Source organism: Eschrichtius robustus, chromosome 9 (assembly GCF_028021215.1).
Source record: "Eschrichtius robustus isolate mEscRob2 chromosome 9, mEscRob2.pri, whole genome shotgun sequence".
NCBI classification, from domain to species: domain Eukaryota; kingdom Metazoa; phylum Chordata; class Mammalia; order Artiodactyla; family Eschrichtiidae; genus Eschrichtius; species Eschrichtius robustus.
In genome coordinates, this window is record NC_090832.1 from 2,659,420 (window position 1) to 2,677,939 (window position 18,520).

Below are 18,520 nucleotides of genomic sequence, written 5' to 3' on the forward strand. Positions count from 1 at the left end.
AGCCCTGATTCACCTATGACTCTCAGGAGAGACGCACTTCGCATTGGGCTGACCTTGTAGATTGCAGGGGAGAGTGGGAAGGAACTGGGACCTGAACTGTCATTAACGCTTGGAGCCCTAGATACGGGAATAAGGAATTTGTTATTACTTATGTCGGTTTGAATGGCTTGCAACTGAAAATAGCCTACTACAGCCCAGTATGCGGGGGCATGGTTTAGCCAAAGAAGAAAATGGACCCACATTCAAAGAAGCCTACCTAAAACATTTGGCAAATAAATACATGTGTTTTATGTTAAAATAGAGTGTTTGGGGAGTTGATCTCATTTTTTTCATAGTTTCCTTTATTTTAACCAAGACTTTGCATTTCCTGATACATCGCTGGTAGTGACTGGTCAGGTGAGACAGTCTCTGCTGAGCCCCGGGAAGAAACAAAGGCGCAAGGGGGCGTGGAGCGGGGTGGGGGACTTGGGGGGCGTGGCCTCTCCCGGGTGCCTGTGTAGGCTGCCTGTGACCCCCGGAAGCTGGATACCTTTCAAGCTGGCTTTTGGAGGCCGAGCACACCCGCCTGTATATCTGAACACAGAATTTGTGGGCTGAATGGTCTTGTGCTTCGAGATGTGACAGCATTTAGCACCCCTGCTGCCCTGGTCCCTGGGCTATAGCGGGAGTTCCCGCCCTTTCTTGCTCATAGAGAGACACTGAACCCTAGGACTTCCTGTGATGATGGAAATGTTCTGGAAATGTGGCCAGTGTGACTAAGGAACTACATTTTGTTTTGTTCTGTTCCGGCTTTTGTTTTGAAATACTTCTAGATTTACAGAAAAGTTGCTAAGGTAGAGGGTGCTTGTATGTTCCTCACTCAGTTTCCCTATTAACATCTTAAATGGCATGTCCACAGTACGATTGTCAAAACTAAGAAACCAACATTGGTATGTTATTATTATTAACTAAACTAGAGACTTGACTTGGATTTTCATCCGTTTTTCCTTTAATGGAGCTCAGCTTTAAATTGTATTTAATTTTAGTTAATTTGAAGTTAAGGCGCCTCATGCGGCAGGTGGCTCCTGATTGGACAGCTCGGCTGTGGGCTGTTTTCACCGTGACAGCCGAGGCCCTTTGGCGACTTTGGCTGGAGCTGCCCCTCCCCCGTTTCTCTCCCAGTGAAAGCCGAGCTCTCGCTCCGCCTGCAGGCGCCCCACACTCCCCATCCTCGTGTCCCTGGACTCGCCCTCTTGCTCACCCCACCCAGCATGGCCTCTGGGAGCAGAGGGAAGTCATGGTGCTAGTTACCAGTTTGGGTTCACATCACACAGGAAAAGACCTTTCTTAGCCGTGCAAGGTCTGCAGGTGGGAGAGCGTTGGGCTCCAGAGACAGGACCACCTGATTCATTCATGGCCTCAGCACGTATGTACTGCTGGTCTTTGCCATGCCAGGCCCTCTTCTGAGTGCTGGGAGGACCAGCGGAAGGAACAGGCAAAGTCTCCATCAGCAGGGAGCTTGCCTTCTAATCGGGAGAACCAGAAAACGAAGCAATAAACAGAGGTGTATCATAAGCCAGGTGCTGGTAAGTAACATGCAGAACGTAAAGGAGAAACTAGACAGTGCTACTCTCAATGCAGGTGCCTTCGAATCCCAGCTTCACTCCTCTCCAGCCGGGCGTTCTTGCACAAGGAGCTAACTTTGCTGATTATCAGTGTCTTCATCGGTAGGCTGGGGATGTGCGTTCTCCTTGATCACAATGGGGATGAGGTGGGATATTCCCGAGGTGTCCAGCGGGACACTGTACGTGCAGGCGTTCTAGTAACCTTCCTGTCTTCTCCTTCCTCCTTATTAGAAGCTTTGGTCACAAGGTCGGGAGGAGGGTGCATTTACCAGAGTTCCGTTATTCGTGTAAATGCATAACTATATTGAGGGGGAAGGTTTAGAACGCACCCCCGAGAGCATCCATTAGAAACCACGCATTATAATCCAACTGCTGAGACTTTGCCCAGCAAACCGAATGTATCTTTCTCCAGTTTTCTTGGGGGATTTAGTAAATAATACGGAGAGAGAGGGGCAAAAGATCATTATTTTTTCTGGCAATTTCCTTTACATTTCTTCTTCAAGATGGTAAGACCGTTAGGGGAAGGTTGGTTGGGGCACAAGTACATAATCTGAACTATCTGTCACACCTATCACCCCTGTCGTGCTCATCCGTCACGAAGGGAAATGTCGTCTTTACAAAGAGGGTCACCAGACGGAACGTGGTAACTCAGCGATGGTCACTTGGCTTCCCGGGCCTCCGGAGACAATGCAATGCCAGGTGCTCTGGTTGCCTGCACTCTTCCTGCAAATATTCTATCTTTACCTCTAATCAAGAAGAAACAACGAAGCAAGTCCAGGCTGTGAAGCATCCCCCAGGACAACTACCTGGCGCTCTTGTCACAAATGTAAATGTCATAAAACCAAACACAAATAGAGGACACTCCCGTAGATCAAAGAATGCTATGCAGACGTGACAACTGAATGTAAAACTTGATCCTTGGTTGGGTCTTGGATGGAGCAAAATAAGCTGTTTTAAGGGTATTTGGGGGGAAATTGGAGAAATTGAAAACGGACTGCAAATTAAATAAATAACATTGTACATGTGCTAACTCTCTAGGCCGTGTTAACGACTGTGATTGTGTCGAGTTTGTTAGGAGATGCATGCTGAAGCATTTTAGGGGTGAAATGTCATGCTAGCTACAGTTTGCTTTCAAAACCACCTAGTGAAAATATATGTAGAAATATTTATATGCATATGCATATGAGTGAGAGAAAAACAGTAAATGTGGCGAAATGTTCACAAATTGGTGCATTTAGATGAAAGGCGTGCAGAACTACTGTACTCTTTCTGTAGGTTTTCAGTTTTTCAAAAATAAAAAGTTAGAGAAAAAGAAAAAATGCAATGGCAGACTAACAGGCCTTGAAGAACAAAGAAGCGTTTTAAATGACATCTAATAAAACTCTGGGGGGAAATAAGTGACGTCACCACTGGATCTCTCAGGTTCTGGGAACTCCCTTTCCAGTCCTAAGCTGGCTCCCCCTGCAGGCCGATGGCCATGGAGGGAGTTGGCTCCACTGCGTTCCTTGGTCTAGTGGTAACCCCACCGTAACCTCAGCCTCACCGCCCGCACCTCTTCCCCACCTCCTGTGTTTGCGAGAAGGTCTGTGTCTGCGAGAAGGTCTGCTGTAATTCACGGAGCTCACAGACGGGACCTAAGCCCTTTCATACCCAGTACAGCCAGTAAGGTTGCTTGTTCCATGTTCAGTACTTGATGGAAAGCATTTGATTATCTTTATTGTGGTTCTGTAGTATTATCTGCAGAAAAAGATCTAATTTTCAGAAGAGTAATGTGCAGCAGTGGCTGCTTTATTTTCTATCATTTACTCTGTTTCCTTTTAATAGTTTGGAGGCAAACACTTATTAAATAGAGGACATTAAGAATCTTTTACCCCGGGGTATGGGGAAGTGTTTTTGAAAACTTGACCAACATGGTTGAAGAATAATTCAGTTTAGCTAAAAATACAACCTGCTATTAGAACTCATTTGTCTTCCCTCGTTTCACAATAGATATTTTTCATACGAGGGTTCTGCTCAGCCTCGCAGTGCGTGGTGGGAAGGATGTCCTTGTGACACAGATTGAGACTATTCATGACTTTGGCAAAGCATTATAATCCACAGTAGTAAGCATTTGAAAATGTGTTTCTATTCGGTGCCACTCCATTTATTTCTGTTCTTATTATAAACGAGAAAGCCCCTACTTAGAGTTGCATGGCACTTCTTAGACCTAATGTCAGTTATTCCTTTCTCTTTTCCATCTGTTTAGTTCATAAAATGAACCAAGGGTCACAAATAAAATGCCACTAGCTATTTTCATCAGGTCATAGGAAATCTGTGCCAGGTTGGGTTCCTCTACACTCTGCACTCCTGGTTATTAATAGGAAGTCCAGGGAAACATCTGTGCTTTTCTAGGAAGAGAAGATGGTTTGTGCAAGGGCTTACGAGCCTTTCTAAATGCTGATGACAATGTAGATTCTGTCTTCTTGCCTGACTCACGAACAGAGGGGCCCAGCTTGATTGCAGCTCAGACCAAGATTGAGCCTGGTGGTTTGATGGGAATGATTTAGCTCCTCAAAAAAAGACTTAGGAGAAAAGAGTGGCATAATGAACCACATCGTGGCAGGTTCCGGGGTTCAGGGCTACTCTGCGGAACAGATCCCCCTCCTCCCGATGTGCAGCTCGTGGGGAGCGAGCGTGACCGAGGCCGAGAGGCCGGTGCAGCCGGGGGGGATGGCGTACCACGTGTGCTCGGTGTGGTTGTAATGTGTAATATAATGTGCTCGGTGTGGTGTAATTTAAATACGGTCCTTGCCTGTTTAATTAAAGAGAGCGTCCCTTAGTCTACACTGACCAAGACAGGGGGCTTGAAAACCCCGGAGCAGCTCCCAGGGACCAGCAGGCCTTCCAAGCCGCTGGACATGCTCTGACCCCAAGCCAAGCCGAGCAGCCGCTCTGGGGTTTTAGCAACGAGGTGCTTAGAGCAGCATCGGAGGATGTCACCTTCTGCCACGGGGGCGGGCTGTTTATCAAGGACGTAAAGCAGCTCCTTAGGAGCAAAAAGAGGAAATAATTTGGTTCAGTCAAGAAATGGTGTTGGGTTCATGGTCGCATCACCTGAAAGCCATCTCCCTGTGTCTTTAGCTAAGTTCCTCAGAGATCACAAAGTGAAGAGTTAAACTTCGTCTGGTAACATTTAAAAGAAAGCAAACGAATTTCTTTTATGTTGAAGACTAAGTACTTTCAACCATCCTTCGAGTAAACCCAGTTGGTATGAATTTCCCAAGAAAAGTTAGTTTAGCTATGTTTGAAGTTGGGAAGAAAATCGGAATGTAAAATGCACATAATAATAAGTCTCTGTCAAGACTTTTTTTTAAAATAGCAAATAGAGATGAGAGGGTGTAATACCCCAAAATGGCCTCTGCCACATGTAACGTTCAGGTTTTTCCTCTTTCTGAGGCAGTCTGCAGCTCTGGCCCTCCGACTTTTACTTTCTGTGTAGCAAAGATGTTCAAAGGGCAGTATTCTCCTAGAGCCTCTAGTTTAACCTTCTCTACCATTCTTAAATTCTTTTAGCATCAGTGGTTTTGAAAACCCAATAGCAGAAATAGACGAAGGTCTAGCGAAAGTGTAGCAGTAATGAGAACACGCTTTCAGAAGGCCTCCTGCCCCCCTAAATCTGTGCACTGTTGGCATTTGGGGCGGAACAGAGAGCCACTGGTCTGGCCCACGGTGACGTGGGCGCCTGAGATAATGCAGAGCAACAGCGCACGTGGATTCCTCGGGAGAGAGCACTTACTTTCCACATGGGCCCAGGGAAAAAGCTCTCAGGATGCATTCAGCTGAATATTCAGCTGGCAGTGTGCTGTATCCATGCCTCTTTTTTTCTTTTTCTTTTTTTTAAGATTTATTGGCTATTTATTTATTTTACTTATTATTTTTGGCTGCGTCGGGTCTTAGTTGCGGCATGCGGGATCTTCATTGAGGCGTGCGTGATCTTTCATTGTGGCGCGCGAGCTTCTCTCTAGTTGTGGCGTGCAGGTTTTCTCTTCTCTAGTTGAGGCACGCAGGCTCCAGGGCGCGTGGGCTCTGTATTTTGCAGCACGCGGGCTCTCTAGTTGAGGTGCATGAGCTCAGTAGTCGTGGCGCCTGGGCTTAGTTGCCCCGTGGCATGTGGGATCTTAGTTCCCTGACCAGGGATCGAACCCGCGTCCCCTGCATTGTAAGGTGGATTCTTTACCACTGGACCACCAGGGAAGTCCCCGTATCCACGCCTCTTAAGCATACACACATCACTACCTGAATGTCATCGCCATCCCTCGCCAGTGAGTTAGACATAATGTTTAAGAATCCTGCGTAAGCGTTGTTGCCATCTCTACGGCTTCTCAGCAAGCTTAGTAACTGGTGGCATATTTGATCGCTGTCACCAATATTTCAAAGTGACAGCATAAAGTGCTTCCAGGACATTTTTTCTCCCTTCCTTGAGATAAAAGCAGTCATACTTTTCCTTGGGTTTCCTTTGTCATCCTGTGAAGGATTGTCTCCTATTGATAAAATGTTCTTGCTATGCAAGGAAATAGCCTAGTGGGTATCGCAAATCTTTTGCAAGGTTGAGAAATACAACAGAAGTGAATCAACTGCACACCTCTAGTTTTATTCCTTGTAACGGCCTGTTTTTCAGGTGCACTTACATAATGCTGTGCATAGAGGTAATTGTGTAATCCGGTTAAAAAAAAAATCTTTGAATCGCTGCCCACATGATACAACACTTTTCTGTACTTGCTGAGCTGCACAAATGGTTGCAGATGGTCGATTACAAGAAGATATGTTCTGCTTTTCACCAAAAAGATTATAATATTAAGATGTAACTATGAGATAGAGTAGAGAAAGGACCACAGTGAAGTTGAGAGCTCTGGGTTCCAACCGAAAATGTGCTCATGAGCGAAGCACTGGCGTTTCCTGGTGCGCAGGTGTCCCCAGCTCTCAGAGGAGGTGCTGGGTGAAGCTCTGTAATGGGGTCACCTCGGGTACAGGTCCTGCAGACAGGGGACCTTTGCACGGAGCCGTCCATGGGACATAGTTTTAGGTGCCGGAAACAAACAAACAAAATGGCCTGTCCAGGGTCTAGACCCAAACCAACCTGAGCCTCCCCAGCTTCTGCACCTCCTCAGACCCCGAGAAGCTGCCCAACGTGGATGAGTCTTGCGGTCCTGTCCGAGGTCCCGGGGGGGAACCTTTCTACAGGTGGGTCTGAGGGTCGACACCATTTAGAATTTCAGCTGAGACATCAGGGAGAGAGAAAGAGAAGGAGGGAAAGAGAGAGAGGGGGAACTGGGGAGTTTGAAGCCAACAAATTCAATTTTTCCCACCCATGGAATGTCGCCCATGCTTACATGCCTGAATCGGCTTACCTTTACGCCCAGCACTACAGGAATATTGATGCTTTAGGACTTTGCGTCTGAGGCAAGCTGTAGTGCATACAGGACACGGGCGTGAAAAAAAGTCATCATTTCTTGACGCTAAAGTGATGATAGTGGAAAGAGGACGATAAAAAGGGACCCCCACTCCCTCTGCCTCTGGGCGGCAGGAGATTCTCCTCTCCTGTTGGTCTCTCCTGGTGCCTGCTGCAATTTGCATGTCGTATTGTTTCAGTGTCTGTGAGTAAGAATGCAGTGATGAAGGACTTCCCGCGAGGACCCCAGAATAGAAAGCCCAGGAGGGCTAGTCTCATTCCCACAGAGGGAGAAAGGGAATCTGGCTCGGCAGCTTGGGGTGTAAGGAAATGGTAATTCCCAACAAAACAAATGAGCATGATGCTGAGGGGATCTTCCTCGTGAATATAAATCTCTGCTTTTAAGGGACGAGAGCCCGTCACGTTACCCCAACTAACAGTTCAGCCTGGAGGCCTTTGTTCTTTTAAGGGCAACAACGACTTTTTAAATAAGAATAGTTTAAAGAAAGACCGCCATCTTTCTACCCTCACGGTGACCACTACCTGCCAACATAGGTCTGACACACGGTTCTAGATTCCGTGCTCGGAGCCCGTTGTTGTGAAAGGTGGCAGAAAGACAAGGCTCCAGACAGCCCTGTGCCTCCGGTAGCACCAATCACGGGGGACGTCACTGTGGTCCCCGCCTCACCTGCACACAAGCCCGCGTGCCTGACGAGGTGCAGGGGATCCTCCGGCATCAGCCCACCCAAGTGTCTGCAGTCCAGTCCCAAACCCTAATCTCTTACTGAACACCTGCTACATGCAAGATGTGGTCCTCAAAGTAGAGGCCGCATGGAGTAACGTAAATCCCTGCCCGTAGGGAGCATATGATTTAACAGGAAGGATCACACAAGAGCGAATACAGGCAGGCCTCGGAGACACTGCAGGTTCGGGTCCAGACACCGCAATAAAGCAAATATCACAATAAAGCCAGTGACATGAATTTTTTGGTTTCCTAGTGCTTATAAAAGTTCGCTTACGCTATACTGTAGTCTATTAAGTGTGCAGTAGCGCTATGTCTAAAAAAAAAGGATGTACACCTTTTAATTAAAAAATACTATATTGCTAAAAAATGCTAGCTTATCTCTCTCAGCAGGGGAGGTTGAGGGCCGAGCAGTGTAGAGGCACGAGTCTGTTAGTGATGTGTGAACTGGACTGACGTTGAGGAAGGAGGTCGGCGAGGAGAGCCTAGACCCGGGGGCAGAGGTGGTCGACGGGAAAGTGAATCTTTGAGACGCCGCACAGGTGAATTCCACGGGGCCTGGCAATTGATGGAAGGCCTAAGGGGCAGTGCAGAGGGAAGAGTAAAAGCGCCGCTAGTGCCAGGCACCCTCGTTCCGAGCCTGAGAGCTAAGTGAGCAGGAGACGGATGATGCCGCTATGAAGGTAAGGGCCTTGGAGGAGATGCAGGTGTGGGAATAAATCTCACAAATACAGATCGGAGCATCCAGATGGAGCCATCCAGCAGACAGTTATAAACATGAGGTCGGAGCCATGGAGAGCTGTCGGAGCTGGAAATACAGGGTTAGAAATTAGCTGTGTAAAGGTGATACATGAAAATGCTCAAACGGTGAGCCCCGAGTGAGAATCACTGGTTCACAAATACCTGAATTCATTTACTCATTCAATCACGGAACATCTGTTAAATGTCCCTCTGGTACCAGTTGCCTTCTTGTCAGCTGGGACACAGCTTCCACTCTCTTGGCTGTTTGTCCGATCACAGGTACAAAGGCAAATGAGCTATCATGGTGGTTGTAAAGTGTGTGATGCAGGTGTGTATATTACACTGTAGGTGCACAGGGAAAGAGCATGAAAATCGGGGGTGGAGCAATGTGTGTGTGGGGATGTCTGTATCAGTGTGTGCACGCGTGTGTGCACGTGTGTGTGTGTGTGTAGGAAAGTTTCCCCGAAGAGGTGGTTCTAAATGAATTCTTGAAGGATCAGAGGAAATTGGACAAATGAAGATTCTATTTTTAAAAAAATAACAAAAACACTCTGTTTGGGTGACTTAAAGTAAGTCAGAACCACTGTAGTAAAGAGTTCCTATTGTTGAGAAGCAAGGAAAGAGGTCGAAGTGGTATGTGGGCACCTTATGGGTTCATCTAAGGGACTTGACCTTCTTCCTAAAAAGTATGGGAAATCATAGAAGTCATAGATAAAAGGGGGCTTGACCAGACTTGTACAACATATCCGAATGGCTTGTGGAATGACCCCCAAACTCAGAAGCCCTCACCGCATACCTGAGAGGGTCCTAGGGCCACGGGAGGCAGGTGGCTTCCCACACGCCCCACACAGCCGTTTCCTGCCCTGAGCGCGGAGGCTGGCATGCTGCGGGCACAGCGGTGCAAGTGTGTAATACCTCGACCAGCAGAGGTCAGTCTGCACAGCCGGGCTGTGCACAGAAGGGAAAGCAGCTCAGACAAGGAAAGATCGAACACGGGAAAAATGGATGCCCATCCTTAGCGGGGCTGGGTCACCCCACAGTCAGCACATTCCCAGAGGCCGGAGGAAGAACAAAACAAAATAAATCTTCTACCAAAAGAAGAGCTGTAGTGTTCAAAGAACAAAATTGAGCCGTGGAATTGACTGTCAGCGGCATTGACATGGAAAGGACAAGTCCTAGGAGAGGAGGAAACCCCAAGTAGGGTGGGTCTACTCTTTTTTCCAGAGGCTGTGTCTGTGCAGAGGGAGTCCTCCGCCGGGGTGGCCTGTCCTGGGACTCAGCCTCTATCCTGGACACGTCCTCCTGGCTCACCTGGCCCTCCCCGAAGGCGGGATCATCTTCTGGGACGCAGTGTCGGGGACCCTAATTCTTTCTACAGGGGGGCTTCTTGCACCAGTACTTCTCAAAGAAGTGACCCCCAAGGCCCCCGCCCTACCCCCGGCTCTCATGATGCTCTCCCCTTGCCAAGGCATTCGCAGGGCTGTGCTCTCGGAAGGTGCTGGAGAATCTGTCTCCAGCCTCTGGTGCTGGCGAGTCTTGGCGTTCCCTGGCGCGTAGACGCATCGCTCCAATCCCTGTCTCCATGGTTGCATGGTATTCTCTCTGTGGGTGTGTGTCTTACAAGGGCACCAGACATTGGATTTAGGGCCAGCCTTAATCCAATTGTGACCACATCTTAACTTGACTGCATTTGCAAAGACCCTATTTCCAAATAAGGTCTCACTCACAGCTTTGCGGGTTGGGACTTCAAACTATGTTTTGGGGGACACCAACCACACCCCCAGTCATGTTAATACTACACGAAAATGACAAATTCCCAGGTTTTTCACATTTTTAGACCGTTGTTTAAAATATTTCCAAGCTAAACTGCTTTTGCAATATGCTTTCATGTTTGCAACTTAAGTCTTATCCTTCTTGAGAAGGTCGGGAGATTGAGCTGAGGCATTTGCTCCTGGCAGAGGGTGGCAGGATTGGAGTCTCTGACTTCCTGAAAAGTCACCAGACTCCCCAGCCAGTTGTCCCGGGAAGGAAGCACAGTCACAAGAATTACCGGAAGCAGTGATGTCATGGGCTGGAGGAGCAGACACAGGAGATGGGGCACGTTGGCTCAGAAATGTGGCTTGTACACAGCGTCGAACTTCAGGATGTACCATTGTGAGTCTAACATCTGTTCCCTGCAAAAGAATTCTCTTTTTTTTGGAAAGTACATGCCATATGTCCTTAGCATACAGCTGATTTGGCCCTCAGTTATGGGAGGTGATGTGCTAATTACTGGCTGAAAGACAGGAAGAGGGAGGGAGAGACAAGAGGGTGGGGGGCTGATCTTTCCAAGTCAGTCCTCATTCTACCCTCCGTCCTGCGTCACAAAGCACACTGTGTTGAAAGCACTGGTGGCTCTCGGCCTGGCAGTCCACTGCCTGATTCACTCATATGTCCACTCAGCACATCTTTGTTTTGCATGTTCAAGCATCACGACAGGCAGTGTGGTTAGTGGTTTGCAGAATAGACACGATTCCTGCCCTTGTAGAGTCTACAGTCCGTTGGGAACAAGAGCATTAACCAAATCGTCACACACGTGCACCTGAGTATTCCAGTCTAAATAGTTGCCGTCACCTTAAGAGCATCTCAGGTGGGGCCTGGCTGATTCTGGGGGTTCTTGGAAAGCATCCCTGAAGGACTGGTATTGGAGGTGAGAGCTAGAGGCAGAGTCTAACCTCGTGAGTGCGCGTGGGAGCACAGCGTGGTCCAGATGGGGGTGACTGGACGTGCAGTGGCCCCGAGAGAATGAGGAGTGGGGCATCTCTGAGAGCTGAGAGCAGGTCGGTGTAGCTGGAGCCCAGGAGCAGGAGCAAGAGTGTGAGGAGATGAGTCGGAAGGGCTGAGGTCCGTTCAGTTCTTGACATCAGGCTGTTTCCGTAGATTTGGGTGAAGACTGGCAGCCCTGCTTGGGCTCGTAGGAAAAGGAAGGCAGCCCAAGGCACTGATCTGGAAATAAGTTTGAGATTTGTGTCAAAACATTATGGCTGTTTCTTAAAGCCTCTGATAGAGGGAGAGAGGGAATACTATTAAAATTGTATTTAAAAATTTTCCAAGCATATGGGGTTATTAATAATGAAATAAAAGTGATCCTTGTTGTATGGTAAGGAAAATCAATCTACATGGCAACAGTTACTTGTGAGATTATTTTTTAGATAGTTTACTGCTCTGTGCTTTGTGCCTAGATTAAAACATGGTCAACTTTTTGTGAATATTTCATATGAACTTGGAAAGAATGCACAATCTAAAGTGGTTGGATATATATACACATTCCTTATGTCAACTCTCTTAAATGTATTGTTTAATTATTCAAATATTTACTGATTTTTGTTCCTCTGCTTGATTTATCATTTATTGCGGGATGTGTTGGGTATTTCCCCAAACGATAATGGATTTGTCAATTTCTCCTCTTGATTCTGTCAATTTTTGATTAATATATTTTGAAACTTTATTATCTGGGGCATACAAGTTTGGAAATATTGTATCTTCCTGGTGAATTTAAACTTCATCAATATGTAGTGAGTTTTTTATATCTTCAAATACTTGTGTAATTTATATTGCTTCATCAGCTCTCCTATCATTAGTATTTGCATGATATATCTTTTCCATTTTATTTCAGATTTTCTGTGTCCCTTGTTTTAGAAATGTCTCTATAACTAAATTCATATTAAACCAGTTGGGCACTGTTTGTCTTTGAACTGGAGAGTTTAGCCCACTCACACTGATTGTAATTTTTGATATATTTTTATTTGTTCCTATGCTGTTAGCTTGTGTAAGGTCTAGGATCTGACTTTGCCTTACTTACAGACTAACAATTAGCATGTTCCTGTTTTATGGGTGTTGGAAGGAGACATAAGCTTCCAGGATCAGAGAGAAGGGACGTTATCAGTCTAGTGACATGAGTACCATATTTGCATTGGTTTCCTTTGCCCCCCAGCACTCAAGGTGCAGTGAAGGGGGACCAGATGGATGCTATCCTCACAGTGAACCTGCATCCCAGTCGAGGAACACTGAGCTTGGGGACCTTGTGTTTAGAACAAGGGGTAAGCAAGCCTGTTCTTTGTCCTGGAGGAAAATGTTACCTCATCCTGCAAAGCTGCTCACTGCAAACACAACCCTGAGAAATGGGTTAAGAGTGCTCAGTGTGCAATATGTTCCTCACACACTCGGCATGAATGGATGAGGAATGCAGAGACACTCTGGCCCCTGGTGGTTGCCACTCCCAACAGCTTGTGTTTTCCACTTATCCTCCTTTTTCTGAATGTCTTTTTTCCCTTCTTTCTTGTCTACTTCTGGAATATTTTCTTGTTCTATACTTTTGTCTCTATTAATTTAAGAATTCCAGTCAGCTGTCCCATATCTGCAAGTTCAGCATCTATGGATTCAACCAACTTTGGATCCACCAATGGTACTACAGCATTTTATATAAGGGATTGAGCATCTGCAGATTTTGGTATCCGAGGGGGTCTTGGAACCAGTTCCCCATGGATACCAATGGGGAAATTTTAGCATGTATATTTAACTTAGTCTAAAAGTAACCTGCATCTTTATTGACTTCCAGAAAAAATACAAGAACGTTAGAAGATTGTAACTCTATCACCCTCCTTCTGCATGTGCTGTTTTTTCAATCAAGGTTTCATTTCTAACTTGATTTTTACTTCTTTTTATGCAGTGCATAGTGTTTAGCTCTCCCATATGTTTTCATTGGTAGTGAACTTTCTCAGGTTCTTGATCTGGAAGTGTCTTTCTGGTTTGCATTCTGTCAATTTTCAGCAGATCTAACTTTTCCTTTATCGACTCTTTCTTGGACTTTGTCTAAAGTGCTATTTAATCTACCTATTTTAAAATTTAAATCATTACGATTTTATTTTTAAAGTTCTACTTTTGTTTACAAATCTGCTGGATCATTTTATAACCTCTAATTTCCTTGTAATGCCTTCAGGCCCCCTTTTTGTTCTTTAAACGTATTAAGCAAATGTATTTTATATTATTTATACGAAAGTTTCAGCCTCTGCAGTCTCCACACGTCTGATTCTGCAACTTGCTATTTCTACTCACTCTTGCTCCCGGTGGCTTACCTCCTCGTGTATTTAGCCATTCATGATTGTGAGCCCATATTCCTGATAATTTTCTCTGTGGTTAAACGTTGAGACCCCTCCAGAGTACTGACGTTTGCTTCCGTGTGGCCCTCGGGCTGCTATAAGCTGGGATCTTTAAAAAGTAAATATCTGGCTTGGAGTTCTCCAGAGTGTGAATTTTGGCCTCCGCTGGCATGAAGAGGAGCCACAGAAACAGAGGAGAATTCTCTTTCTGTTTCCAGTGCTTGTACCTGCATAAGCAACTCTCCTCCTGCAGGGAGAGAATGTCCCAGCTTACCTTAGGGTCTGCCCCACCAGGGTCCTGACTTTCAGGGTGGGTCTGACCTGCCCTCCCACTCTGCGTGGGCCCCAGGCTTTCTCCAGTTCCGCATCCCCCCCCATCCCCCCCCGCCCATTCCCCAGACCCTGATAAGGCCTGGGTCTCGATCACAGGGATTGACACGGGCTGCAGGACAAATGCTGCTCAGGACACTGCTTACCTTTGGAGAGCATCTTCTCATCCTCATCCTTTGTCTAAGTTTGTTTTCCCCCACTTACTATTGGCTCAGCCATGCTTTAAAAAAAAGAGAGAGGATTTTCCCTTTGTTTTACGTATCTCAGGAAATCTGCCTCTACATACGTAACCTGCTGTATTGCCAAGAATGCCCTCACCCTGCCCCAGCCTGGTCCTGTGGCCTTCTGACAAGGATGATGAGGGATGGACCACAGGACACTACACGCCATGGAGCCTAAACCCCTATTGTTTTGTTTTTAGTGTCCCTGAGTATTTTTTAATGGGCTCATCTAGTTCCCATCCCTAATATAAATATCTAGTGCCTGAAAGGCTGTAGATGTCTATGAAATATTTTTTAGAAGATGAACATTTCCTGCTAAAAAAAATTCTGGCAAGGATTTCACATTCTCCTTTGTACCCATTCCAGGTCTTGAGAGACTTTTCTATTATAAGAGTTTTTTTTTTTTTTTCCTTTTTAAGTTACAAAAATCCTTCCTGCTATAGTTTTAACCTGTTTCCTCTTTCCGGCTAACTCCCTTCCTTTTAAAGTTCCTCTCTATAGTTTATGTATAGGCTCAGGTTGACAAGAAAAAGCCCTTATTTCTCTATTCACAGGTCAGTTTCCTCACATACTGTGATTCCAGATCCTCCGTTCAGTCGTGAGCCTTCCTACTGACTGTCTTGTCATGAAGGTTCACTGCACGTTTGCGGGGTGAGAAGTGTGTCCGTCTCCATAACAAAGGGCTGCCAGCACAAAGCCCCCCAACAGGGTGGCTTAAAACAACAGAAATTTATCGTCTCATCATTCTGGAGGCCAGAAATCCAAGATCGAGGCATCAGGAGGCCCCTGGTCCTCTGAAACCCATAGGGGAATCTTTCCTGCCTCTTCTAGCTTCTGGCCACGGCTACATCTCTCCCTTCTCTGCCTCCGTCCATGTGGCCTCCTCCGCTGTCTCTGCCTTCATGTGGCCTTCGTATGAGGACACCAGTCACACTGGATTATGCCCTCCCCGCTCCAGCGTGACCTCATCTTACTATGTCTGCAATGACCCTATTTTCAAATAAGTCCCATTCTGAGGTCCTGGGGGTCAGGGTTCTAACATGCTTTTAGAGGGGACACAACCCAACCTGTAACAACATGTAAACAATAGTGAAGCTCAAACCCGGAAGTCCTACGGATGCTGTCGCCTCCCGGTGACAGAATGTGGGGTTTTGCCCCTCCCGCCTTTAAAACACTGATAATTAGAAAAGAGCAAGTGAGAGCACCTGCATTAATGTTTTCAAATGTCCTACCGCGGCACGGATGCGCAGTCAGAAGCCTCACCTTGGTGCCCCTCCGCTGCGTCCTGAGTAAACTAAGTTTTCACAAGGAAACCTAGCCTTTCTGCTCCCAGAGCACAGCATTCTGCTGCCAAAGGCACTCACGCTGTCTGTCCCCAAGGCCATAATGAAGCCGCTGGAGGCTGCCACCTGGACTTCTGTCTGTGAGATGCTCTGACGGCAGACTCTTGGCCCCAGTGGCATTTCCTGGGCAAGTGCAGTTGTCTAGGGAAATGAGGACCCCAGCCTTTCACCCCTTGGTTGCCACCCCTTCTTGTGCTTTCTTTTGATGCCCAGCCACTATTGCTTGATACACTGTGAATCTGTGAGGTCCTGGACGTGCAGACCTTGTCTGAATTCTTCTCTTGTTGTGTCAGTTTAGACGGTTGGTTCACCTCCCTGGGCCTCAGTTTCTCCACCTCCTAAGATGGGGTTCACTGTGTCTGTTTCATAGAGTTCCCAGTGTGTTACAGAGATGGAATAATAATGTAGGCCCAGATCTTCATAACCAACAAATCTCTGATAACAGTCATCACAGAATCCCTTTAAGCCAGCATGCACAGAATGCTTGCCGCAGACAGTGGCCCTCCCGAGTGTTTCCAGGTGGGTAAGAGACAGACAGAAGCCAGGAGTCGTAACCCAGCACAGTAAGTAAAACGAGGACCCCAGGGGAGGACTCCCCAGCACAGCCTGCGGGGGCGGGGATTCCATTAGGCTTCCCAGCAACGACAGTGAATCTCGAAGAAGGTGGTGAGAAAGCGGGTGCGAAGGGCGTCCGGGCAGTGGCCACAGCGCAGTGGCGGCTGGACGTTCCTGTTGACACAGGTGTCCGCGCAGCGGGCACAGGAGGAGAGGGCGCCGCGATGGAGGAGAACACGGCCTCCTGGCTCTGGGGTTGCACGTCATTCCTGCAGACGCTGGAGGTATGGCGTGCTATTTGCTTCTAAACAGGTCGCTTTGGTAGTGGGATTGCAGACGGGTTGCGGGGGCGCAGGATTGAGCCAGGAGTTACTATATTCCGGCACGAACGGTTCCTGATTGCGGGGCTGGAAGGAAGGGAGACAGGAACGCTACTTAGAAAGTATCACGAGTCTGGGTCGTTACACATACGGAATGAAGGAGTGACAGAGTGGCTGGTAGTTTTCACCTTCGGGTTCAGGCGGTGGGGTGACTGGCCATGCCCTGCACAGGACAACAGAGTTTAATGGAGAGAGCTTTCAGGTTAAAATTCTAGAAGAGGGGGATCGACTCCTTTCCCAGGCGTGTCATTGATTTTTCTGTGTGAAACTCCAGGATTTTAACAAGTAGCATCTTTGTGGAGCGCTTATTTACAGAGCACTTCCTCATACTGGTTTACTGCGTGGAGTTGCCGGTTGTGTAGGCGACAACCTTGTGAGGAAAGTAGACAGGTTTCTCCCCTCCCCCCTCCCCTCCCCCGCTCCCCCTTCATCGCACAGAGTGGGCTTCCTGGACCTCGGCGCTGACGCGTTTTGGACGGGGTCGTTCTCGGTGGGGATGTCCTGTGCACCGCAGACACTCACCAGCATCCCTGGCTCCGCCCACTAGATGCCAGCAGCAGCCTTCCTGTCACCCCCAGTTGTGACAACCCAAAATGTCTCCAGACATTGCCAAACGTCCTCTTGACAAAGTCACCCCCAGTTCTAAAGGCTCGGAGGATTTCGGCAAAGGTGAAGTCATAATCGGAACAGTGGGTAGAAATTTAATTCAAGATGTTTCACTTTCTGACGTACATTCCACGATGCGATCCTTCTTACCACTGTACGTTTTTATATCGCTCACCGAGCCACAGCTATATCGTATTTGCTCTTTAACAAAGAGGACATTTATGTTCAGCTACATCTATTCCGTGTCCGGGACTACATCGTTTCATTTCCAGAAGTATTTTATTCATTTTTACAGTCTCTTGTTTGTTAATCACGTTTTCATTTCTTCCTTTTATTTCCTTAAACATATTAGATTTGATAATTTTACATTCGACGTCTGCTAAGTCCAGCAGCTGAAGTCCACACGTCTGATTCTGTAGTCAGTTGTCTTGCTGGCTTTGCCGATACCCAGTGTCCTTGTGAACTGTGTGTTCCGTGGCTGTGAGCTTGTGCTCCTGGCAACTGTATGCAAGGAATTCTTTGAATCCTGGGTTTAATGTGGATTTCTCTAGAGAGCATTTCTGTGTGTTTCTGCTGGGCACCTGGGCTCAGAACCATCTGAGACCACTTTAAGTTCTCAACTTGAGTTTTCGTCGTTGTTTTTGGTTACATGGAGAGTGAATTAGGTCCACAAGCCTGTGTCAGGGCTGGCTGTGCTCACAATGTATAAGGGGAGACCTCTTTCCCTTCCCTGCCACCCCACCCTGCGTGGCTGGGCGTCTGACCTCCGTGGCCCTCGAGGGTTAAATTTGAATCTCCAAGTTGCAACCCTGGACGGCATTCTCGACGCCGCACTGACCACTTCCATTGTAACTGGTTTGTTGCACAAACCTGGCTTGTGCTTGGACCATCACACACCTTCCACTCTTTGTCGGAAGAGTGGACAATGAAAGGACCCTGGCAATTTCGACGGCTTTCCTTCCCGCTCTTGAACAAGAGACAACTGCATTCACTTTAGGTTTTGAACTTGATCAGGAAGTTAGTGTTTCCAGTCCTAGGACTGATCAAACTCAGACATTCTCTTTGCCCAGCTTGAATTTCCATCACGCTGGAAGCCTGCAGCATCCTTTTCAGGGTCAGAGCGGGAGGAGAGGAGAGATGAAGACATACTTAAACTGCTCCTGGCCCAGCTGACCCCTTCTCTCATGGTCAGCTGTCTCGTCTTCTTCCGAGGTTATTGTGGCTGGAGACCCACCCCCCACGCCCCCCTCCCCAGCTGCAGCCCACTTACAGGAGAGCGGCCCTTCATTTGGGGGGTTACTTAGAATTCTTCCCTCAGCCCTGGGCCCGGTGCCGGGCAGGGGCCTCAGGGACCTCGAAACGGGCCCCTCTCCTGCACGGCCATGTCTGATCCGTCGGAGACATTGATATATCCTTTTCCCCACAAGCCCTA